The sequence below is a fragment of the Capra hircus genome, chromosome 2, assembly GCF_001704415.2.
Source record: "Capra hircus breed San Clemente chromosome 2, ASM170441v1, whole genome shotgun sequence".
NCBI lineage: Eukaryota > Metazoa > Chordata > Mammalia > Artiodactyla > Bovidae > Capra > Capra hircus.
This window is the reverse complement of record NC_030809.1, coordinates 89,061,598-89,088,588: the sequence shown is the minus strand read 5'-3', so window position 1 is coordinate 89,088,588 and position 26,991 is coordinate 89,061,598. Positions and strand designations below refer to the sequence as shown.

The window sequence follows — 26,991 nt, the reverse complement described above, 5'->3', positions numbered from 1 at the left end:
TCTTGGGATAAGTAACAAAAGGCACATATCTGCTTGACACAGCAGAGAAATTGAAGGCCTATTCCCTAAATCTTCAGTCCTGGCAACACAAGAGCACATGGACTATCATTTCAAAAGAAAGAAAGGAAAGTTTGTTGCAGAGGGATAAGTCACATAATGAATAAGTGAAAGGAGAATGATCTCAAGACAAAACCAGATAAGTGATGACTTGACACAAGGGAGAAAAAGCAAGTGACTCTTGCGAGAAGCCCAGAGCTCAGAACCCCAGTAACCTCAGAGACACCAGTAAAGGTCAGGACTCAGCACCTGGACAGCACCTGTGGAAAGCTGACTAGGGTAGAGGGGTACAGGCTGCAGCGCCCTCAACGCCACATGACCATGTACAGGATCCAGGCCCCAGGCTTGGAGAAAAGGGGAAACCACATCCAAAGAGAGTGAACTGGTCTGTCCACGAGTCAGAGGCTGAAATCCCACAAACACAGACTCCTTTCCTCACTGCAGCTTCACGTTCACTAATGAGCTGTGTTTCTGTTGCTGAGGATACACGTCCCTGGTGTTTTCTGGCCAAGATGGGAGAGGCCGGGATAACGGGTGTTCCTGACCCCTGTCATATTCAGCAGGGATGGGATGTCACAGAGACAGCTGGAATGTAAGAACAAGAAGATCCTCAAGATCAGACCACCTAATAATTTTCGCCTTCCAGTCACAGCTTTGTTCAAACAGCTTGCAGCAGAACAGCTACGAGAGAGGAGGCTGAGGCTGCTCCTTTCAGCGGGCAGGGCCAGGAATCCCAGTGTTGGTATAGCAACAGCCTCAGAGCTGGTTGATGGCAGCCTGGGGATCTGGTTTGGGAATCATGTACTTAGGTCAGCCCTACGTGTTGCAGTATGGAAACCACAGCTCGGAGAGTAAGGTGACTCATCCAGGGTCATGGAATGGAAGCCAGAAGGACAAAGCTCAGGACTCTAGTTCCTGACTCCCAACCAAACACTCTTTCCTCCACACGGTGCCGCCTCCTTTTCTAGGAAGGGCCCTCCACACCCTCCCCAGAGCAAGATCCAGATCACTCCGGGGCTTAGATTGAGGTAAGGAGGAACTCAGTGACAATCTGCCTTACTGATGGATTTGTCACACACGAGAGGCAAAGCTCTGCTTTTTACCATCCCATGCTCCTTGCTCCCCAGCCCAACCGCCCCCAACAGGGGCAAGCCATCAGAGCCTTTCAATGGCCTGGAATTCCCCCAGGCTCCCCTGCCCCATCCATTTCCCTCTCTGTAGCATTTCCCACAGCACTGAATCAAATGCCTGCCTGCGGTGCCGTGATTCTTTGCTGGATTTGTCCCTACACAGTATATGTGCTTGGTTTTAAAATGCTGTTTGCTCCACTTTTAAATTTCATTTTAGAAGCCTGCAAGGAGAGATGCCAATATTTAATCATAGGGACTAGAGGGGACTTTACAAACTGCTTACGAGGCACAAACAGAGCAGTTATTTTCCTATTTCCCTTTTGATGGAATTGGCTACTATATCATACACGGTAACAGTGTGAACCAGAAAGCACTCTTGCATCCTTATCTCACCCTCACATAATCAAAAAAGAAAAAAAAAAACCACACTGTAATAGAAAAGAGAAGAGGAAACTAGAACTTCATATTTGTTTGAAATTTAATTAAACTTGAAAGGTTTGTATGGACAATTCATTTCCTTTTGTAGTCTAAGACCATAAGCTTCACATTCCATTTTACCAGTGGAATGATAAAAAGCAGCCATATGTCATTTTAATTGTAATAATAAATAATATATAAGGAAGTTAGATTAAAAGTTTCTTTTAAATAGCCAAGTGGAAACACATGTTCCCTACCATTCTGAATTGACATTTTTTTTAAAGCCTCTGTAAATATTTTTAAGGCATGTGTCTATTTAATTGCTTTTGTTAATACCACTTGCATTCTTTTCTAGAAAGATGACTTTACAGTAAGTAAACGGGTATGTCTTTATATGTGTCCTAGTTAATCCTCTGAATTGACAAGTTTAAAATGGATGGAGTATGCTCTTTACAAAAAAATGTTGAATGTACAATTAAAAAAAAAACAGGAAACCTCCCACAACCTCTGGGTCATTCAGATTTGGAGTCAGATAACATCCCTGTCCTTGTCAATTCCACGTCATCAACACCTATCAGAAGGACAATGCTGAGTAGTCTTCGAGGGCAAAGTGAAGCAAGAATCCTAGACAAGTCACCCTGAAGATGAACCTGGGGGCTGGTGTTATATTACCCCAGCCAGACACAACCAATGGAGCAAGAAGTGGACTGAACATGGATTGCCTCTCTACAGAAAATACTGTGCATGTGTACACTGGTGGGGCTTCCCAGTGGCTCAGTGGCAAAGAACCCGCCTGCCAATGCAGGAGACATAAGAGACCTGAGTTCGATCCCTGGGTCAGGAAGATCCCCTGGAGAAGGGAAAGACAACCCACTCCAGTATTCTTGCCCGGAAAATTCCATGGACAGAGGAAACGGGCAGGCTACAGTCCATGGGGTCACAAAGAATTGGACACAACTGAGGCAACTTCAAGAGATGGGAATACCAGACCATCTGACCTGCCTCTTGAGAAACCTATATGCAGGTCAGAAAGCAACAGTTAGCACTGGACATGGAACAACAGACTGGTTCCAAATAGGAAAAGGAGTATGTCAAGGCTGTATATTGTCACCCTGCTTATTTAACTTCTATGCAGAGTACATCATGAGAAACACTGGGTTGGAAGAAGCATAAGCTGGAATCAAGATTGCCAGGAGAAATATCAATATCTGCAGATATGCAGATGACACCACCCTTATGGCAGAAAGTGAAGAGGAACTGAAAAACCTCTTGATGAAAGTGAAAGAGGAAAGTGAAAAAGTTGGCTTAAAGCTCAACATTCAGAATACGAAGATCATGGCATCTGGTCACATCACTTCATGGGAAATAGATGGGGAAACAGTGGAAACAGTGTCAGACTTTATTTTGGGGGGCTTCAAAATCACTGCAGATGGTGACTGCAGCCATGAAATTAAAAGATGCTTACTCCTTGGAAGAAAAGTTATGACCAACCTAGATAGTATATTCAAAAGCAGAGACATTACTTTGCCAACAAAGGTCCGTCTAGCCAAGGCTTTGGTTTTTCCAGTGGTCATGTATAGATATGAGACTTGGACTATAAAGAAAGCTGAGCACCGAAGAACTGATGCTTTTGAACTGTGGTGTTGGAGAAGACTCTTGAGAGTCCCTTGGACTGCAAGGAGATCCAACCAGTCCATTCTAAAGGAGATCAGCCCTGGGTGTTCTTTGGAAGGAATGATGCTAAAGCTGAAACTCCAGTACTTTGGCCACCTCATGGGAAGAGTTGACTCATTGGAACAGACTCTGATGCTGGGAGGGATTGGGGGCAGGAGGCAAAGGGGACGACAGAGGATGAGATGGCTGGATGGCATCACTGACTCGATGGACGTGAGTTTGGGTGAACTCCGGGAGATGGTGATGGACAGGGAGGCCTGGCGTGCTGCGATTCATGGGGTCACAGAGAGTCAGACACGACTGAGCGACTGAACTGAACTAAGGCAACTTAGCATGCATGTGTACATTCATCTGTGTCTGTGTATGTGATAAAACACTTCAGAGTGAGAAGAGCTGCTCACTGGTGATAAGAGAAAACAGGAATTGTGGAATAAGGTAAGAGGTTCTTCCTATTAAAAAAAAAAATATGAGGTCAGATATTACTAAAAGGATTTACAAGCCTCTAGTTCCAAAATTCTTTGATTCTATAGGGTAATAAGTGAATGTTCCATCAGAAAACTAAGATCCAAAAATACTAATGGTGAAGCTCACCTCTTCTGACAGGTTACCCTTTGATGGAAACCATTTGCTAGAATATTAAACTTCCTGTTTCCTGTCTCCCTCAGGAGACTTTTCCACAAGCATCCTAGGGGAACAGCCTGTGTTTAATTCATCTCTGTGATCCCACATGGTACCTGAAGTTCCCAGTGGGAAACCAAAACTGCGAAAATATAGGGTGGAAAATATCATAGGAAAATTTAAGTTTTACTTTAAAATAATGAATGCTTACATAATAATAAATAAAAAGATTAATCAAACTCCTTGGTACCTAGATGTTACATGAATAAATACCTCAATTAAAATGCTTCTTTTCTAGTAACTACTATGCCAAACCTTCCAATGCACAAGACAAAGGGAATGTTCATTGTGTGATTTTATTGTTTTGATTGCTTATTATTTTTCCTTCCCTTGGAGGAACCAAGCAGCAACTCCTGCCCCATTGCTCAGATTCTTAGAACATAAAAACAGTCATCAAAAAGAAGCATAAATAATACTTGCCATCTCATTAACCAGGAACAAAATAAAGATGTCTCCTCTCATCACTTCTATTCAACATTGTACTGTCACTTCTAGCCAAGGTAGCTGGGCAAGAAAAAGAAATAAAAGGAATCTCTGCCAGAAATAAGTAAAACTATCTCCATTTTTAGATGATCTTGTATATAAAAATTCTAATGAATTCAGTAAAAATCATTAGAGACAATAAATAAGAAAACCTTCAGCAAGGTTTCAGGATACACAATCAAACCATAAGAATCAATTGTTTCTATGCAATACCAATAGAAAATCCAAAAATAAAACTGGGATAGTTTCATTTACACTGCAGCAGAAATAAAATTCTTGGTAATAAATTTAACAAAAGAAATGCGATACTTGAACACTGAAAATTAACAACATCATTGAAAGAAATTAAAGAAGATCTAAATAACTGGGAAAACATCCTATGTTCATGACAAGAAGACAATATTGTTAAAACGCATTAATCTCCAAATTCACCTCCAGATTCAATGTAATCAATATCAAAATCCCCACTGGATTTAATGCTGAAATTAACAAAATAATCCTAAAGTTTGTATAGCAATGTAAGACCTAGAATAGCCAAAGGCATCTTGGGGGAAAAAAAGAACAAAGTTAGAAGACTTATATTTTCAGAATTCAAAACTACTACAAAACAAGAACAATCGAGACTGTGCGTCAGTGACATAAGGATAGATATAGAGATCAACAGAGTAGAATTTAGAACATGGAAGTAATTGCATATATTTATGATCAAATGATTTTTTTTATAAGAGTGCTATGAAAATCAATGGGGGAAACAATACACGTGTCCACAAATGGTGCTGGGACAACTGGACAATTACATGCAAAAAGAACAAATCCGGATCCCTAACTCACACCATATACAAAAATTACCTCAAAATAGATCTTTTTCTATACAGTGTGAGTTAGGGATCCAAATTTATTCTTTTGCATGTAAGTACCCAGTTGTCCCAGCACCATTTGTGTACAAGAGTATTCTTTCCTCCATTGATTGTTGTCAGTTCAGTTCAGTTGCTCAGGTGTGTCTGACTCTGCAACCTCATGGACTGCAGCATGCCAGGCTTCCCTGTCCATCACCAATTCCCAGAGCTTACTCAAACTCATGTCCATCGAGTCGGTGATGCCATCCAACTATCTCATCCTCTGTTGTCCCCTTCTCCTCCCACCTTCAACTTTTCTCAGCATCAGGGTCTTTTCCAATGAGTCAGTTCTTCGCCTCAGGTGGCCAAAGTACTGGAGTTTCAGCTTCAGCATCAGTCTTTCCAATGAATATTCAGGACTGATTTCCTTTAAGATTGACAGGTTGGATCTCCTTGCAGTCCAAGGGACTCTCAAGAGTCTTCTCCAGCACCACAGTTCAAAAGCATCAGTTCTTCAATACTCAGTTTTCTTTATAGTCCAACTCTGACAACCATACATGACTACTGGAAAAACCATAGCCTTGACTGGATGGATCTTTGTTGGCAAAGTAATGTCTCTGCTTTTAAATACTCTATGTAGGTTGGCCATAGCTTTTCTTTTTTTTTTTTTTTTAATTTTAAAATCTTTAATTCTTACATGTGTTCCCAAACATGAACCCCCCTCCCACCTCCCTCCCCATAACATCTCTCTGGGTCATCCCCATGCACCAGCTCCAAGCATGCTGTATCCTGCATCAGACATAGACTGGCGATTCAATTCTTACATGATAGTATACATGTTAGAATGTCATTCTCCCAAATCATCCCACCCTCTCCCTCTCCCTCTGAGTCCAAAAGTCCATTAAGGAGCAAGCATCTTTAAATTTCATGGCTGGAGTCACCATCTGAATAGAACTCTATAAAATATTAGTTGAACATAATTATATACAATCACAACACAAGAGATGACTCTAAACATGGACATCATCAGATGGTCAGTATCAAAGTCAGATTGATCATGTTATCTGCAGCCAAAGACAAGGAAGTTCTACCTAGTCAGTAAAAACAAGACTTGGAGCTGACTGTGGCTCAGGTTATGTGCTCCTTATTGAAAAATTCAAGCTTAAATTGAAGAAAGTAGGGAAAACCACTAGGCCATTCAGGTATGACCTAAATCAAATCCCTTATGATTATACAGTGGAAGTGATGAATAGATTCAAGCAAGGGATTCGATCTGATAGACAAAGTACCTGAAGAACTATGGACAGAGGTTCATAACACGTATAGGAGGCAGTGACCAAAACCATCCAAAAACAAAAAGAAATGCAAGAAGCCAACGTGGTTGTCTGAGGAGGCTTAACAAATAGCTGCGAAGAGAAGAGACCCAAGAGGCAAGGGAGAAAGGGAAAAACATGCCCAACTGAATGCAGAGTTCCAGAGAACAGCAAGGAGATAAAAGAAGGCCTTCTTCAATGAACATGCAAAGAAATAGAGGAAAATGATAGAATCAGAAAGACTAGAGATCTTTTCAAGAAAATTGGAGATACCAAGGGGATATTTCATGCAAGGATGGGCACGACAAAGAACAGAAACGGTAACAACCTAACAGAAGCAAAAGAGATTAAGTAGAAGTGGCAGGAATACACAGAAAAACTATATAAGAAAGGTCTTAATGATCTGATAACCACGATGGTGTGGTCACTCACCTAGAGCCAGACATCTTGGAGTGTGAAGTCTAGTGGACCTTAGAACACATTACTACAAACAAAGCTAATGGAAGGGATGGAATTTCAGCTTAATTATTCCAGCTGAGCTATTCAAATTCTAAAGACAATGCTGTTAAAATGCTGCACTCAATATGCCAGCAAATTTGGAAAACTCAGCAGTGGCCACAGGACTGGAAAAGGTCAGGTTTTCATTCCAATCTCAAAGGAGGACAATGCCAAAGAATGTTCAAGTTACTGTACAATTGTGCTCATTTCACATGCTAGTAAGGTAATGCTCAGAATTATTCAAGTCAGGATTCAGCAATATGTGAATCAAGAACTTTCAAATGTATAAGCTGGGTTTCAAAGAGGCAGGAGAACCAGAGATCTAATTGCCAAGATTCACTGGATCATGTAGAAAGCAAGGGAATTTCAGAAAAACATCTACCTCGGCTTCACTGACTACACTAAAGCTTTTGACTGTGTGGATCACAACAAACTGTAGAAAATTTGCAAAGACATGGGAATACCAGACCACCTTACCTGTCTCCTGCTGCTGCTAAGTCGCTTCAGTCATGTCCGACTCTGTGCGACCCCATGGATGGCAGCCAACCAGGCTCCCCCGTCCCTGGGATTCTCCAGGCAAGAACACTGGAGTGGGCTGCCATTTCCTTCTCCAACACATGAAAGTGAAAAGTGAAAGTGAAGCTGCTCAGTTGTGTCCGACTCTTAGCGACCCCATGGACTGCAGCCCACCAGGCTCCTCTGTCCATGGGATTTTCCAGGCAAGAGTACCTGTCTCCTGAGAAACCTGTATATGCTGGTCAAGAAGCAACAGTAAGAACTAGACATGGAACAATAGACTCTTTCAAAATTGGAAAAGGAGTACAACACGGCTGTATTTTGTCAACCTGATTACTTAACTTATATACAGAGTATATCAAGTGAAATCCCAGAGTATATCAAGTGAAATACAAGCTGGAATCAAGGCTGTCAGGAGAAATATCATCAATCTCAGATATGCAGATAACCACGATAATAGTAGAAAGTGAAGAGGAAATAAAGAGCCTCTTGATGAAGGTGAAAGAGGAGAGTGAAAAAGCTGGCTTATAACTCAACATTTAAAAAACTAAGATCATGGCATCTTCATCACTTCATGGCAAATAGAAGGGGAAACAGTGGAAGCAGTGACAGGTTTTCTTGGGCTCCCAAATCATGGCAGATGGTGACTGCAGCCATAAAATTAAAGTCACTTGCTCCGTGGAAGAAAAGCTATGACAAACCTAGACAGTGCATAAAAAGCAGAGACATCAATTTGCCGACAAAGGTCTGTCTAGTCAAGGTACGGTTTTTCCAGTAGTCATGTACAGGTATGAAAGCTGGATCATAATGGAGGGTAAGCACCAAAGAATTGATGCTTTTGAACTGTGGTGTTGGAGAAGACTCTTGAGAGTCCCTTGGACTGCAAGAAGATCAAACTAAATCAATCCTAGAAATCAACCCTGAATATTCATTGGAAGCACTGATACTGAAGTTCTAAAATCTTTGCTACCTGATGCAAGGATCCACAGAGAAGGCAATGGCAACCCACTCCAGTACTCTTGCCTGGAAAATCCCATGGACGGAGGAGCCTGGTAGGCTGTAGTCCATGGGGTCGCTAAGAGTCGGGCACGACTTTCGCTTTTCCTTTTCATGCATTGGAGAAGGAAATGGCAACCCACTCCAGTGTTCTTGCCTGGAAAATCCCAGAGACAGTGGGCCCCCATCTATGGGGTCGCACAGAGTCAGACATGACTGAAGTGACTTAGCAGTAGCAGCAGCAGCAGCAAGGATCCAACTCATTAGAAAAGACCCTGATGCTGAGAAAATTGAAGGCAAAAGGAGAAGGGGGCAACATAAGATGGGATGGTTAGATAGTATCATCAACTTAATGGACATGAATTTGAGCAAACTCTGGGATATAGTGGAGGACAGAGGAGGCTGATGGGCAACGGTCCATGGGGTCACAAAGAGTCAGACACGACTTAACAACTGAACAACAACAGATCAAATATCTAAATGGAAGAGGTAAAACTATAAAACAAAAGTAAACTTCTGTGACTTCGGATTAGGCAGTGCTTGCTTAGACATGACAATAAAAGCACAACGGGAAACAAAACATAAACAGGATGTTATAAAAATTAAAACTTTCGTGTTTCAAAGTATATTAGCAAAGAAATTAAAAGATAACCTACAGGAGGAGAGAAAATATTTGTAAATCATACATCTGATGAGGGTATGGTATCCAGAATATGTAAAGACCTCTCTCAACTTTAAAATAAAAAGACAAGTAGCCCAAATAAAATTGGCAAAGTTATTTTAATAGACATTTCTTCAAAGAAGATAAATAAATGGCCAATAAGCACATAAAAGATACTCAACATCATTAGCAGAAAAAATGCAAATTGAAACCAGAAAGAGATACAACTTCACACGCACTAAGATGGCTATAAGCAAAAACATGGACAATAAAAAGTGTGGAGGAGGATGTAAAGAAGTTGGAACCATACACATTGCTGGTGGGGATGCAAAATGACAGCTGCTTTGGATACAGTCTGGCAGTTCCTCAGTCAAGTATAAACTTAACCACATAATCCAGCAGTTCCACTCCTAGGCACATATCCAACAGAAACGAAAACATGTCCACACAAAAATCTGTACATGGATGTTCATAGAAGCATTATTTACAATAGTTAACAACAACAAAAAAAAAAACCCAAAATCTCCATCAGGATGAATGGATATACAAAATATGGTCTATCCATGCAATGGAATATTTTCCAATCATAAAAGGAATGAAGTACTGGTTTATGAACCTTCAATCTTGAAAACATTACGCTAAGAAAGTTACACACAAAAGGCTGCATATTTGTGGTTCTGTCGCTCAGCGGTGTCCGACTTTGTGACCACTTGGACTGCAGCACGCCAGGTTTCCCTGTCCTTCATCTCCTGGAGTTTGCTCAAATTCATGTCCATTGAGTCAGTGACGCCATCCAACCTTCAATGCCTCCCGCCTTCAATTATTCCCAGCATCAGGGTCTTTTCAAATGAGTCAGCTCTTCGCATCAGGTGACCAAAGTACTACAGCTTCAGCATCAGTCAATATTCAGGACTGGTTTCCTTGAGGATTGACTGATTTGATATCTTTGCAGTCCAAGGGACTCTCAAGAGTCTTCTCCAACACCACAGTTCGAAAGCATCAGTTCTTCAGTGCTCAGCCTTCTATATGGTCTGACTCTCACATCCATACGTGACTATTGAAAAAACCATAGCTTTGACTAGACAGACCTTTATTGGTAAAGTAATCTCTCTGCTATTTAATATGCTTTCTAAGTTGGTCATAGCTTTTCTTCCAAGGAGCAAGCATTATCTAATTTCATGGCTGCAGTCACTATCTGCAGTGATTTTGGAGCCCGAGAAAATGAAGTCTTTCACTGTTTCCATCGTTTCCCCATCTATTTGCCATGAAGTAATGGAACCAGATGCCATGATCTTAGTTTTCTGAATGTTGAGTTGGATGATTCCATTTATATGAAATGTCCAGAATATGCAAATCCATATGCTAGAGAGTAGAGCAGAGATTTCCAGGGGCTGAGGGATGGAGGGAATGGGGAGTGATTGTTAATAAGTATGAGATGTCTTTGTGGAGTCATAGAAACATACCACAGTTAGACAGTGATGATGGCTACACCTCTGTGACTGTATTAAAAACCACTGAAGTGTATATATTTTAAAAGGGCGGATTTTATGGCATGTGTATTTATCTCAATTTACAATTAACAGTAATAACAGTGAGATATTTTCACATATTTTCATGCTGGTGAGAATGTTCACTGGCAGAATTTCTTAGAAGAGGGGTCTGGAAAAGGGTATCAAAATTTACCTGATAAATTCTAAGAATTTAGCCTCCATAAATAATTATGAGGTCACAACTTTAGCTCTAAAGATTATCTGTAATGTTGTTTACAGTGTCAAATTATTGTAAATACCCTGAAGGCACAACAGATTTTGGTAAGCCAACTATGGCACATTCATTCAGTTTAAGGAGTCACCTGCAAAAATGATATTTATTGATATACTGTTAACTGGAAAAAGAGGGATACAAAATACAATATGAAGTCTGATTGTAGTTTTGTTTTTTAAACTATGTAGCTGCTGCTGTTGTTGTTCAGTCACCAAGTCATGACAACTCTTCACAAGTCCATGGACTGCAGCATTCCAGGATATCCTGTCCTTCACTATCTCCTTGAGTTTGCTTAAACTCATGTCCACTGAGTCAGCGATGCCATCCAAACATCTCATCCTCTATCGCCCTCCTCTGCCTTCAGTCTTTCCCAGCATCAGGGTCTTTTCCAATGAGTCAGCTCTTTGCATCAGGTGGCCAAAGTACTGGAGTTTCAGCATCAGTCCTTCCAGTGAGTTTTCAGGGTTGATCTCCCTTAAGATCGACTAGTTTTATCTCCTTGCAATCCAAAAGACTCTCAAGAATCTTTTCCAGCACCATAATTCAAAGGAATCAACTCTTTGGCACTCTGCCTTCTTTATAGTCCAATTCTCACATCCGTACTGACTACTGGAAAGACCATAGCCTTGACTATATGGGCCTTTGTCAGCAAAGTGACACCTTTGCTTGGTAACGCCCTGTCTAGGTTTGTCACAGCCTTCCTGACAAGCAGCAGTTGTCTTCTAACTTCATGGCTGCAGTCGCCACCTGCAGTGATTTTAGAGAGCAAGAAGAGGAAATCTGTCACTGCTTCCACCTTGCCCCCTTCTATTAGACGTGAAGTGATGGGGCTGCATGCCATGATCTTAGTTTTTGTAATATTTGAGTTTTAAGCCAGCTTTTTCCACTCTCCTCCTTCACCCTCATCAACAGGTTCTTCAGTTTCTCTTCACTTTCTGCCATTAGAGTGGTATCATCTGCATATCTGAGGTTGTTGATATTTCTCCCTGCAATCTTGATTCCAGCTTTTAAACTATACATGTATGTATTCATGCCTCCATATGATAGAAATAATAGAACTAGGCAGCCCAAACTATAGCCACTAGCCCATGTGCATATTTAAATTCATAAGATGAACAAAAATTAAGAATCCAGATCCTCAGTTACACTGGCCACATCAGGTGCTCAGTAAGCACATGGCAACAGTGGCTACTGTACTGGACAGCATGGGAACACTGCCTTCACTGCAGACAGTTCCACTGAAATGAGCTGATACAGAAGAATACACACCAAGAGGCCTTACGATGCTTTTAAATTTCTTTGTGCTTATTTTCCACTTTTCTGGTAATAAATAGAAATGTTTGGATAAAAGAATACTGTTATTATTATTTAAGATTCAAAGTAAACTGACAGGGAGAAGGGATCTGGAGAAACCCTCACTGGGAGCAGGCAGCGCCCACCAGAGATGGAGCAAGTCCCTGTGATCTGGGCAGCAAAGGGCGGGCCCTCCGCTGCTGAGACAACACCTCTGCACCACAGGGCGGGGCAGCTTCGCAGATGGATGTGGTGTGATGGATGGGCACCAGAGTGATAAGAATGGCTGTTTCTGCTAATTTTGTCCAGATGTAGAGTTGCTTTCTGGGGAAGAAGATGTGCAACTTCCTCATATGGCCATAGCCAGAATCCTGTCTCCTGACAGAAATTCTGAAAAATCATCACCTTGGAACAGCAAGAGGCTTAGGGAAGATGCACTCTCAAATTTTAGGTGATTAGCTCATGCTTTCTGGACAACAACATGGAAATATATATCTAAAGCCTTAAGAATATTACAGCCCTTTAAGCAACTGTGTCATTTCTTGAAAATATCCAATGGAAGTAATTGTGGATATGCTCAGAGGTTTACCTACAAGAACATACATGACAGAGTTGTTTATGAGAGCAGAAGGCTAAATTCAAGCTAAAAGTACAAAATGTGGCCTTGTGGTGGAGTATTATACCAGCTGTTAAAAATAATGCTGTGCAGGAGTATTTAATGACATGGAAGCTGTTTACAAAGGTTACATTTTTTAAAGCTTTAATACAGTGTAAGAGGGATCATTTCATCTTTTAAGGAAAAAATACATACACATGCTTGGGCTTCACTGGTAGTTCAGTTGGTAAAGAATCTGCCTGCAGTCCAGGAGACCCGGGTTCAATTCCTGGGTCAGGAAGACCCCCCCCCCCCCTGGAGAAGAGAATGGCAACCACTCCAATATGAAAATCCTATAGACAGAGGAGCCTTGAGGAGCCAGTTCATGGGATGGCAAGAGTTGGACACGACTTAGCAATGAAACTACCGCCAAGAGGTATCATTTCATTTTTTAAGGAAAAAAATACAGACACACATAGGCTTAGAAAAAATTAAAAAGATTTAAACAGTGTCAGCTACTATGTGGCAGGAAAATATCTGATGAGGGAGGTAAATCTGCTATTTTCCGCATTTTCTATAATGAACATGTATGACTGAGGTAATAAGAAAAAAAAGTTACTGTTTTTAAAAAGATGAAATCATATGATTTAATAAAGGAAATTTTTGTCCTTAGAACGTGAAATAAAATTATCATGATAGTTGGGTGTTTTCACATTTAGCTCTAGGCCTCCTGACTGCTGAGGCACAGAGAGAAATGAAGACTTATATAAGTCTCCACTGCTTGATTTATCAGTTCTTCCCAGGATATAAACTACCATCTTGGCACTGGATTCTAGGAGAAATGTATGATGTACACTTTGTTCTAACGACTCCTGTAGTTGCTTAAGAACTGAAGTTCTCCCTGCTCACTAAGGGACAAGTACCACACACATAGCGCCTATTTTTTCATAATGTACTCCCATTCCTGTTTATCTGCCATAGCAAAATAGTCTCAAGATGAATGAGATGCTTTCAATAAGGCCTCACTGATGAATATCCAGCTTTTAGGCAGCATGCTGATGGCGTCACTTGCACAGGAATACTCAGAAGACTGTCTCACGGATGCAGTGGGCCAGAGTGGTACATGTGATGCACTTTAAGAATGTGCGTTTCTTAATATATTTAAGAGCCCTCTGAGAAGAGAAAGTAGAAAAAAATTACATCAGTGGCCATGGATGCTTGCTCTAAAAGTTCATGGAAGCCACAGAGAGGCACAGCTGAACGACCAGGCCTGAGGTGGCCCCTGGCAAGATGACCACAACAAGAAGCCCCACACACAGCATCTGTCAACGTCAGTGTCCCTGAGGATTCAGACACTGGGGACGAGGGTGAGGAAGTTGAGCCTGTTACCTTCTGTTGATGTCTATCCTTTGTACAGAAACCATGTAAATTAGATTTCCCTCTGTATCTTACCTACAGTTTCTCCCAGATCCTACAGATCCCAAGCCACCCCATGAGAGAGCTAAGATGCTATAGAACTTGGGAGACTATTGACATAGTGTTCTTCTTCCTCCAAATCCTCCCCACCCCCAAATACTGTCCATTCCATATGCCTGATGCTTACCTTCAAGGTCAAAATCAAGACTTTCCTGACCAGTACTGTGACCTTTCTTTCACCTGTGGCCTCCAAGAGAACATAACCCTGCACAGCTCACTGACACACATCCTGCGTGGCATGTGCCCCTGGTCAGGCTGTAGGCTGCGGCATATTGGGCATCTCACCCGGGACCTGCTGCAGTGTCTCGTGCATGAGTACCAAGGTGACAGTTCACCTAATTTCCACTTTGTCCACCGCCCCCTTGGTAGTTAGAGGTAAGACTGGTAGCATAACTGTGAACAAAGCAATGGCACTAAAGGCCAGAATTTCTTGACTGGGAACACAGTTTTCTAAGAATAATTCAACAAACAAAATTTTGTGTGCTGTTCAAAAAGAAGGAAATATTCTTGATATCTAAGGAGTTCACAGTCTCTTGGAAATTAAAGACCCATATGTAGAATAACATGTAATTAACACGGCAAAAGTAAGAGCTTTGGATAAGCTCCAAAGAAGAGCCATCAGCAATGTTCCTCAAGAGAAGGCTTCAATTTACATCCCACTGAATTCAGGCCAGGGGAGTGAAGTGCTGTCTACGGAAAAACAAGGGACCTTCTCTACTCTGAACTGGTCTGCCACTTGCAGGGCCCTGGCCTCTGAACTAGGCCATTCATCTGCAGAGGACGCCACACACTGAAGTCCATCTGGTGCAGGACACTGGCCAGGGCAGTGAGGAAGCTGAACACAGCTGAAAGAACCAGTACAACACCGGGCACACGAAAACTCCTGGGGAGCCAGAAGAGTGGTCATGAAGGTTCTGAATGCTTGTCTAATGGCAGATGGGCTCAGTAAGCATTTCTCATACTACAAGAAACAGTGGGGTCATGAGGTCAATCTAAAGAGAGAAGACTTGCAGTAAGTGCTGTTTCATAAAATGCATGTGTGTGCACACATGCATGTGCACCGGGTCACACAAATGGATTTCTTGACAAATGATTTTTTGCCAAGTTTGAATTAGACAAATATTATGAGAAAGACACATTTCAAAAGAAGGAAAGCACCTCAAACAAGTGAAACTGCCTCACAAGGGGGTTTATTATTGTGAATGGCAGGCAGCTTCCAGCCTCTAAAAGACTCCAAGCAGTGCCAAAGCCATAGATTGTCAAGGAGGATATTCACATTGGTGGAAAGTTAAATGTGAAGAAGTCTAAGTATCTGCCCCATGTATGAGACTGTCAAGTCTAAACCACAGGCCTGTAATTACCACTGAAGGAACAATTAGAAGGGAAGCAACTCCATGAAGTCACAGAGGTGAGATTTCATTTGGTCATTTATATTGGAACAGTACCTCTGTGAAAGGAAACATTGTAAGTGATACTTGGACTGAGGGCTCTCAACCTAGGTGTACATCAGAATCATCTGGGGAGCTTGTAAAAGACACCCATGCTTGGATCCCAACGTATCTCAACTGAAACACTGGGGCCCAAGATTTGTATTTTGTTTCACGTTCCCCGGGTATGAGTTGCAAACCACTCATTTATATGTGTAAAATGTAAAAGTGACATTTTATAAAGCACAGAGGGAAGGAAAACAGCACGATGGTTGTACACGAAGATCATAAAAAGAAGTGGATGGAAAACATCAAGTCAAGGGTTTGGATTCTGCTCCAGGTACAGAAAGCTGAAAAGAGCATTACACCCATGCTTACAAATAAAACAGATAAACTGCAAGTTCATGACTCTCTTGAGTCTATTAGACAGCTGAGGTCACAGGGGAACAAACTAGCCCAGAATCTGAGAACCAGGCACCTGAAGAAAGAGATAACACGTGCACTTGCTTACCCGAGGCAGATGCACCTGGAGACAAGTAACAGATACCAATGGAACCTACTGAGGGAGTTGAAAGAGCATAGACAGGGACCACCCTGAGGCACAGGGCACAAGGAAGACCGAAGGCTGACCCTGAAACAGTGAGACAAGCCCTGCAGCAAACCAGCCCCAACTCTAAACTCCAGGTGTCGCTAGAGGAAGCTGAGGTCTGTGGGGCATTGGGGAGAAAGAAGTACACCCATAACAAATTTCAAATCCAGTCAACTCCCAAGCAGACTGATCAACTCCCCACACTAAAGGCCTAGTGTTAACAGAGAGGCATTCCCATTTCCAAGCATGAAAACTATCTCAGTCTCTCATGTCCTATACAAGACGTTTGTGTCTTGACAAAACATAACAGAGCATACAAAAAGAAAAAACAGCACCGCCAAGAGACACAGCCACTAACAGAACCAGACTCAGATGCAACACAGATGGGGAAGTTATCAGACACACCAAATTCAAAATAACCATAATCAATGGTCAGAGATGCTAGTGGAAAAGAGGGCAGACAGCATGAAAGATCAAATGTATAATTTTAACATAGAACCTGTAAGACATAATCAAATGGAAATGCTTGAAATGCCAAACACAGTAACAGAAATGAAGAACGCTCAACAGTAGAAACAAGACAAAGTGTCCAATAGCTGTGGACTAATACCAAAAGTCCTAATGGAGGTGTAGTCAAAATTTCAGAAGGAGAAAGAAGAAGAAATAGTTGAAGAAATAATTGCTGAGAATTTTCTAAAATTAATGACAGATACAAAACCACAGAAACAAGCAGCTCAAAAACACCATGGAGGATAAATACCAAGCATGTGCGTGCATGTGTACACAGACACACACAGAGGCATACCTTATTAAAGCAGCTGACAACTGAAAACAAAACAAAATCTCAAAAGCCGTGGGGGAGAATGAAACATTATATACAAAGGAACAAAGATAAGAATTACAGAAGACAGCTTGTCAGAAGGTATGCAGGCAAGAAAATGAAGCAACAGCTTCGAAGTGCTGAAAGGTATAAAGGTGTCAACCCAGAGTTCTTTACCTAGGGGAGATATCTTTCCGAAGTGAACAAGAAATAACTGCAATAGGCCAACAGAAACCGAGAGACTTCATTGCCAAGAGACCTACACTACAATAAATACTGAGGTTTTATAGGCAGAAGGAGTATGATGTCAGACAGAAACTTGGACCTATTTAAGTGCTAGAAATAGAATAAACAAAAGTCAAATACAATTCTTCTTTATTTTTAATCGCTATAAAAGGTAACTGAATGTTTTAAGCAAGAGTCAGAAAACTACAGCCTGCAAACCAAATCCAGCCCAAAGTCTATTTTAGGGATTCCCTGGTGACTCAGAGATAACAAATCCACCTGCCAATGCCAGAGACACAGGAGATGTAGACTTGATCCCTGGGTTGGGAAGAGCCCCTGGAAAAGGAATGGAAGGAATGATGCTAAAGCTGAAACTCCAGTACTTGGGCCACCTCATGTGAAGAGTTGACTCATTGGAAAAGACTCTGATGCTGGGAGGGATTGGGGGCAGAGGAGAAGGGGATGACAGAGGATGAGATGGCTGGATGGCATCACGGACTTGATGGACGTGAGTCTGAGTGAACTCCGGGAGTTGGTGATGGACAGGGAGGCCTGGCATGCTGCGATTCATGGGGTCACAAAGAGTCGGACACGACTGAGCGGCTGAACTGAACTGATGAGCAAAGAATGGTTTTTATGTTTTCAAAGTGTTGTTTAAGGAGAAAAGAAGAACATAGAATAGGGACAAGATATGACCTCAGAGCAATATATTCACTTTCTGGACCTTTACAAAAAAGGTTTGCTGACCCCTAGTCTAAAGCAAAAATAGTACCAATGTTTTGCTTATAGCACACATAGAAGAAAAATGATAATAATAGCACAAAGGATAGAAAAGAAGGATTCAGAATATACTGCTGCAAGGTCCTTAGACTACATGTGAAAGAGTGTAATATTACTTGAACGTAGACTCTAATTAAGGATTTACGAATATAAACAATCAAAGCAATCATTAAAAATGTTAAAGAAGCATAAAAAAGAAGTAGAGACAAAAGAGAAACATAAACGCTCAAATTATAGGGGAAAATGGAACAAGTGGAAAAATAACAAGGTGGTAAGTTTTTAATTAAGCCATATTAATACCACAGTAAATATGAATAGTCTAACACACTAACTAAAAGACAGATACTGTTAGATTCATTTAAAAAGGAAGATCCAACTATCTGACGTCTAAATATACAGACACAGGCAGGTTAAAATTAAAAGAACAGCATGGAAGCAACCTAGATGTCCATTGATAGATGAATGGATGAAGATGTTGCACATGTATACAATGGAATATTACTCGGCCATAAAAAAGAATGAATTTGAGGCAGTTATAGTAAGGTGAATGAACCTAGAGTCTGTTATTCAGAGTGAAGTAAGTCAGAAAGAGAAAAACAAACATCATATATTAGCACATATATTAATATATGGTATCTAGAAAATGGCATTGATTAATCTATTTGCAGAAAAGGAATGGAGACCCAGATATAGAGAGTGGATTTGTGGACATAGTAGGGGAAGGAGAGAGTGGAATGAACAGAAAAAAAGTAGCATAGATATATATATATATACACTATTACGTGTAAAACAGAGAGCTGGTAAGAAGTTGTTTTATAACACAGGGAGCCCAGCCTAGTGCTCTGTGATGACCTGGAGGTGTGGGACAGGGGCAGGGAGGTGGGGAGGTGACTGGGGACCAAGAAGCATATAATTACAGCTGATTTGTGTTGTTGTATGGCAGAGACCAACACAACACTGTAAAGCACTTTTCCTCCAAACAAAAAATAAAATTAAAAAAAAGAACATGAAAAGATATGGATGCAAACACTAAGCAAAAGAAAGCACGAGTAGTTATATTATCAACCCAAAGTAGATCCCAGAGCAAGGAGTTATAACATGAATAAAGAGGAATATTATATAATGAGAACAGGACCAGTTTTCCAAGAGGACGTAATCCTAAGAGTGTTTCCACTCTGGAATTAAAGAAACCTGACTTCCCAGGGAGCACAAGAGGTAAAGAACCCGCCTGCCAATGCAGGAGACATAAGAGAAGAAGGTTCAGTCCCTGGGTGGGGAAGATTCCCCGAAGGAGGGCATGGCAACCCACTCCAGTATTCTTGCCTGGGAAAGCCCATGGACAGGAGAAGCCTGGTAGGTTACAGTTCATGGGGCCACAAAGAGTCGGACACGACTAAAGAGACTTAGCATGCACAGCTAAAACTGGAGTTGAGACAGACCTGTAAGGGGAACTCTCACTCCCTGCCACACGTCATAAATTAACTACAAACAGGAAGGTGTTGACTACTGTACAGCAGAGACAAGAAAACTTCGCTCTGGAGGACAGCCCAGTCAAGGGACTATAGCAATACAACCGATGAGAAGCCTCCACACAACGGACTCTCGGCTTACTACAAGAAAACTCTTTGGTTATTAGAGCCCCTCCCAAGTTTCTGCTTTTTCCTATAAAAGCAAGTTCCCTTTCCATGTTCTTTGGATTTGCATATGGCCCACCATAGTTCACATATTCTGAATTGCAATTCCTCTAACTACTTCTGAATAAACTTGCTTTCACTGGTAAAATAACTATTACATTATTAAAGTTGCACTTAAGAACAAATGGTCGAGATATGTGAATCAAAAACTGTGATAGAACTGAAAGAAACTTTAAAATCTGCAACTGTAGTTGGAAAGTCTAACATGCTTCTCTTATCGATAAAAGTAGTAGATAGAGAGTCAATAAGAACATAAGAGACCTGAACAAACTTATCAGACAACTCAATATTTCCCAAATATTCTAACCAGCAATAAGAATGCAGAATATTTTCAACTGAACATTCACCATAAACCATATTCTGGGCCATAAAATAAATGTGAACAAACTTAGAATAAAAATCACGCAAATTATGAGATAATAATAGAATTAAACTAGAAATCAGTAATAGGAAGACTTTGGGGAAAATTCCCAAGTACTTGAAAATTAAATGACATACTTTAAAATAACACATGAGTCAAGAGGAAGTCTCAAAGAAAAATTTTAAATATTTTAATTTAAATAAACGAAAATACACATCTCAAAATTGTGGAATGCAGCTAAAGCAGTGGTGAAAGGGAAGTTTACAGCACTAAATGCTTATATTAAAACAGAGGAAAAGTCTCAGATCAGTAATAAGAGCTTACCCCTTAAGAAAACAGGAGTGTAAATTAAACCCAAAGCAAGGTGAAGGAAGGAAATAAACTAGAACAGAAATCAATAAAATTGAAAACAAAATTTCCTTCAATTAAAAATAAATAAGCTTGGAGGAAAAAAAGAAAACAGAAAAAGATACAAAATCAATGAAATTAAAGTCTGGATCTTTGAAAGGTCAATAAAGTTGATAAACTTCTAGAGAGACTAAGGAAATTATTGAAGACACAAATTTCCAGTATCAGAAATGAAACGGGGAACATCACTACAGACCCCAAAGACATTAAATGGATAATAGAAGAATACCACAAACAATTCTATATCCATAAATTTGACAACGTAGGTGAAGAAGACCAACTCCTTGGAAAATAAAACAATTGAGACTTATCAAGAAAAACTGGGTAGCCAGAATTGTCCTATATCTACTAAAGAAGTTAAATTTGTAGTTTAAAAACCTTCCATCAGAGAAAACTCTAGGCCAAGATGGTTTCACTAATGAATTCTACCAAACACTGAAGGAAGAAATCACAGCAGTCCTGAAGAGTCTCTTCCAAAAATACATCACAATCAAGTAGGATTTATCCTAGGAACACAAAGCTGTTTCAACAGTTGAAAAGCAATCAGTGTAACCCACTGCAGATGGTGACTGCAGCCATGAAATTAAAAGATGCTTACTCCTTGGAAAGTTATGACCAACCTAGATAGTATATTCAAAAGCAGAGATATTACTTTGCCAACAAAGATCCATCTAGTCAAGGCTATGGTTTTTCCAGTGGTCATGTATGGATGTGAGAGTTGGACTGTGAAGAAGGCTGAGTGCTAAAGAATTGAAGCTTTTGAACTGTGGTGTTGGAGAAGACTCTTGAGAGTCCCTTGGACTGCAAGGAGATCCAACCAGTCCATCCTAAAGGAGATCAGTCCTGGGTGTTCATTAGAAGGACTGATGCTGAAGCTCCAATACTTTGGCCACCTCATGCGAACAGTTGAGTCATTGGAAAAGATCCTGATGCTGGGAGGGATTGGGGGCAGGAGAAGGGGACGACAGAGGATGAGATGGCTGGATGGCATCACCGACTCGATGCACATGAGTCTGGGTAAACTCCAGGAGTTGGTGATGGACAGGGAGGCCTGGTGTGTTGCGATTCATGGGGTCGCAAAGAGTTGGACACGACTAAGCTGAACTGAACTCACCACAGTGAATATGAATAAATCACATGATCCTGTCAACAGATGGGGAAAAAAGTATTCAACAAAATTAAAAATCCATCCATAATAAAAACTCAGTAAACTAGAATAAAAGGGAAATTCCTTAACCTCAGGTGGAAAACTCAGCTAACACCATATTTCATCGTGAAAGATTATTTCGCCCTTATTATAAGAAACAAGGACATTCTCTCATCACTCCTATTCAACATTCAACTAGAATTCTTAACCAGTTGATTAAGTCAAGAAAAAGAAATAAAAGGCAACCAGACTGGAAAGGAAGAAATAAAGATGTCTTTATTCACAGATGATATGATTGCATATGTAAAAAATCCCAAAGAATTTACAAATAAACCTCCTACAATAATAACTGACTTTAGCAAGGTAACAGAATACAATGTCAACATACAAAATCTATTGTATTTCTGTATATGAGCAACAAAAACAATATCAAAAGTGAAACACTTGAGTATAAATCTAACAAAACACGTGGAAGATCTATATCCTGAAAACTACTGAGTGCTGATAGAAAAATAAAACCAGAAATAGAGAGAGAGGCCATACTGTGTTCATGACTGGAACCCTCAATATTCTAAAGATGTCAGTTCCTCCTAAATGAATCTATAGATACAGTGCAATCCCACTCAAAATCCCAGCAGGAATTTTTGTACATCTCTACAACTTACATGAAAAGGCAAAGGAACTAGGAGAGCCGTAATGAGGTTGAAAAGGAATAAAATCAGAGGACTTTCAAAATTTATTATAAAGTCACAGTATCAAGACAGTGTACTGGTGGTATAAAGTAGGCATTAAGATCAATGGAATAAAACTGGCAATCCCAAAATAAACCTTTGATTATAACCTTACTGATTATCAACAAAATAGCAAGACAACTCAATAGGGAAAAAACAATCTCTTCAACAAATTGTGCTGAAAGAACTAGAATTCCACATGCTATGAAAAAAAATGGCTTGACTCAAAGTTTACATGTTACACAAAAATTAACCCCAAATGAATCCTATATCTAAATGTAAAACACAGAACTGTGAAGAAAATGCAGTAGAAAACTTCCAGAAGAAAAGACTGATAAATTGGTTTACCAAGGTTTAAAACCTTTTGCCCTAAGAAAGACACTGCTATGGGAATAAAAAGATTGGCACAGGCTGCGAGAATTTCTCTGAAAATAATTTCTGACACAAGATATATATCCAGATTACGTAGTATTAGTATTAGTCACTCAGTCATGTCTGACTCTTTGTGACCCAGTGGACTGTAGCCATCAGGCTCCTCTGTCCATTGAATTCTCCAGGCAAGAATATTGCAGTGGGTTGCCATTTCCTTCTCCAGTGGATCTTCCTGACCCAGGGACTGAACTCATGTCTCCCACATTGCAGGCAGTTTCTTTACCATCTGAGCCACTAGGGAAGCCCAGATTATGTAAAGAACTCTCAAAACTCAATAAGAAAACAAACAACCCAATAAAAATAGGTAATCAAAATTACCTTTGCATAACACTTCTATTTTATAAATTTTTATTTGAATCTGTATATTTTTCTCAGCTAGTAATCAGACCAAACTTAACTTCTCATTAATTTTTTATACTATATTGTTTTGATTTTGGAATTAGGCTTTTGATCTCTGTTAACCTTTGGGCACTTTAAACTGGCCTTAAAAATAATACTATTAATTTTCTTTGAACTCAGAAGATAATTTGCATGCACAACTTTAATAAAGAGACTATTTTTTCCTATCAAATAAAACCAGCTCTTTTCACACACACCCAAATGAGTTATAACTTTGGGACATCGAAACTTTACACTGTCACCTTTTAAATAATGAACCCTGAGTATGAATCATTTTTAATAACCCTACTTCTTTCTTCCCCTGCTACCAAATCTAAACAATTATGGAACACAATGATGAGAGAAATGACCCTTATTTTCCCTTTGCTCATATTTCTTCACTTATTTCATCACCTGGCACCATGTTTTGTTAAGTCATTAAAAATCACGTTTTGGGGATAATGTGAGGTATAGCAAACAAAGAGATTTTGCATGAAACAAATTCTTTAAGTTATTCAATATGTAATCCTCTTCCTCCACGTGAAGGTCTTTTTTCCCCAACACCATACCTGCACAAGCCACATTTCTCTGCTGGAAACCAGAGTGATACTAAACCTTGATGATTTCCAGCACTGCGCACAGCTGTTTCCAACTACTACTGCAGTCTTCTCTTAACCTATTTTTCATTATAGGACTTCTCATCACCTGACACAGGAGACAAAACAAATATATCTCATTCCAGCAAAGTGTGAGCTCCATGAGAACACAGACTTTGTCCTTCTCATATACTTTTTTTTGTACCCCCAGAGCAGTGTCTGCCATACAGTGAGTGTTCAATAAATATGTATGAATGAATTGACTGCCCAAGGCATCTCCTACTTCATCCCCTCACATTCTTTCAGGGATCCTGGGCAGGACTGCTGACGGAAACAACAAAATATGCTACCTTCCACTCCCTCCTTTCTTCCAGGATTAGTGACTAGATCTTTCTGCCAAGTTCTATGCTAAGTACATACTGAGGATGAAGGATCATGAGAAGTAGCACCCCGGTGGCCCAATCTAACGCCAAACGCCCACCGTGTCCACCATGCCAAATGCAAACAAACAGCAGCTCACTTCAAACTTCAACGAAAACAGGAGAAATGCTCCAAAAGCAGTGGACGGTAGAGGCTGGTTTCCTACTGAACAGAGTTATAAAGTATCCACTCGCTGGACTATCATCAGGAGAATCGGTCTCTAATCCCGGACCCGCCGCTAACTGCATCTTCACCGAATACCAGCTGTTAGTTTGAAGACAGGTAACAACACTGAAAAGCCCTGATTGAGAGCAGATGTTCCCAATAAGGGATGAGGAGAGGGTGACCGGGTGCTGGGGGGTGGGAGGCTTTTTCTAACTATACTCAGCCCGGCCCTAAACTCCTCCACTTAAACCACCCCACAATTACCTAATAGAGTGAGCCACCGTTGCCGTCACTATGAACGTATGAAAGATTCAAACACTTCACCAGGTTCTAAGCGTAATTCTTTGAGGGATGGGACCGAGATTTAGGCTTCTTAGTGATGCCCAGAGTGGTTTTCTTGTCTCTACCAGCACCTCCAGCCTCAGCCCCTTCCCTCCCTCAGCCACACCCTAGACGTCTCCTATTGTCCTGAGTTTCTCCTGTCTGCCCACAAGGCCATGTCTTTCATCATCTGTCACCACCTCTGGGAGACTCGGATGACTGCCTACTAACAGCCCGACAGGCAGTTTCGCTTTCTGCCTAGCTAACAGAATTCTGACACCAATGTGCTCAGGGAAGGTGACCCTCCCCCAGCTCCGGAGCACAGCTTGGCCACAACAATCACAGCCACCCTCGCCTCCTTCTCCATTGATGGTTGAGCATGGACATATGACCATTCTGGCCAGCGACACAGGGAACTTCTGAGGAATTATGACTTTCATTGTCTAGATAATCACTGAAAAGCAAGCCCTCTCCCTCCCTTTTTGTTTTAGATGTTAGCATGTGAAGGCATGATGGAGCTCCAGTCACCCTGTGGCAGGACAGAAACTTAGAGAATCTTCAAGAAGCCAACCCCAAACTGTGGCTCTTTTAAACCACCCACCTCTAGACTTCTTAAGCAAACAGTCACATAACCTAAACAATGCTACTTACAACAGAGAGTACCCACCACTTGGCCTGGGAAGTCCCTCCAACTTTTCCTCCTAGAGCAGCTCTACTTATCTCTGATTCAGAGCTCAACTAGTTTCCTTGAGAAGGCTTTGGTTGTCCCCAGATAGTTAAACAGTCACAGACTCTGTTATCTGCACATCTGTGAACTAAACTGTGAAGCTCTCCAACTAAACTGTGAAATTCTCAAAAGCAAACATTTTCACCCTTGGCAGAGGCCCTGCCATACACTGGGCACTTACTAAATGCTGAATGAATGAATGAACCAACACGCAAACAGCAAAATAAGAAATCAAAGGATGAATATGCAGGACGCCTTCCATGCCTTAGATAAGCCTTGACAACTGACAGATGGAATATGGCACACAGGCTGTCTGCATTCTACCAAAGACTTCCTTTAGGTGGTGGTGAGCAAAGGCTGGGACAGTACAATGAACAGGTCCTATTTTTATCTGCCTGGAAACTACCCTTGTCCAATCACCGGAAGCTGGGGTGCAGCTGTCTATCATAGCGGCACCTGAGCAAAGTACCCACTCTTATGGTGAAAACCCACTCCCTGTCCACGGAGATGGCTTGGCCCAGTTTTAGTCTAGTATATCGATAAGATCTGTTAGGATGGAGGAGATGAAGAGAGAAAGACATCCCCCCCTTCCCCACCCATAAAGGAACAGATAAGCCTGAAGGTACCAGTGCTTTTTATCACACCATACGAAGAAGCAGTCAACATAGGGGGGAAAGAGCTAAGATACATACAAGAGAGAGAAATAGCCATGCCACCTTATGTGTGCCCTGGATCAAGCTATGCCTGCAGATGAAACCCTCAGCCTTTTCATTTATGTGACTCAATCATTTTCAATATGCTGCTGCTGCTAAGTCGTGACCCCATGGACTGCGGCCCACCAGGCTCCTCCATCCATGGGATTTTCCAGGCAAGAGTACTAGAGTGAGGTACCATCGCCTTCTCCACAATTTCAATATAGCATAAGGCAATTTTCAAGTGACTAAAACACAATCCAAAGAAAAGAATTCTGACAAATACAGTCAATAATGTTGAAAACAAACTGTTACCATCCCTTCTACATTCAGGACCTGGGCGCTGTCACTTCTCAAAACTTGGCTTCTAGGATAGTGGTGGCAACTAAGATAGCCTGGAGGAGGCCTGCTGCTGCTGCTAAGTCGCTTCAGTCGTGTCCGACTCCTTGCGACCCCATAGACCGCAGCCCACCAGGCTCCCCCGTCGCTGGGATTCTCCAGGCAGGAACACTGGAGTGGGTTGCCATTTCCTTCTCCAATGCATGAAAGTGAAAAGTGAAAGTCAAGCCGCTCAGTCCTGTCCGACTCTTAGCGACCCCATGGACTGCAGCCTACCAGGCTCCTCCGTCCATGGGATTTTCCAAGCAAGAGGACTGGAGTGGGGTGCCATTGCCTTCTCTGGGAACAAAAC

At 41.2% G+C, this 26,991-nt stretch overlaps 1 protein-coding gene across 5 annotated transcripts in view; it reads right to left on the bottom strand.

The window, feature by feature from the left end:
* LYPD6B (LY6/PLAUR domain containing 6B) overlaps nucleotides 1–26,991 on the bottom strand; it is a 249,899-nt gene that overhangs the window by 221,838 nt on the left and 1,070 nt on the right. The window lies entirely within an intron of this gene.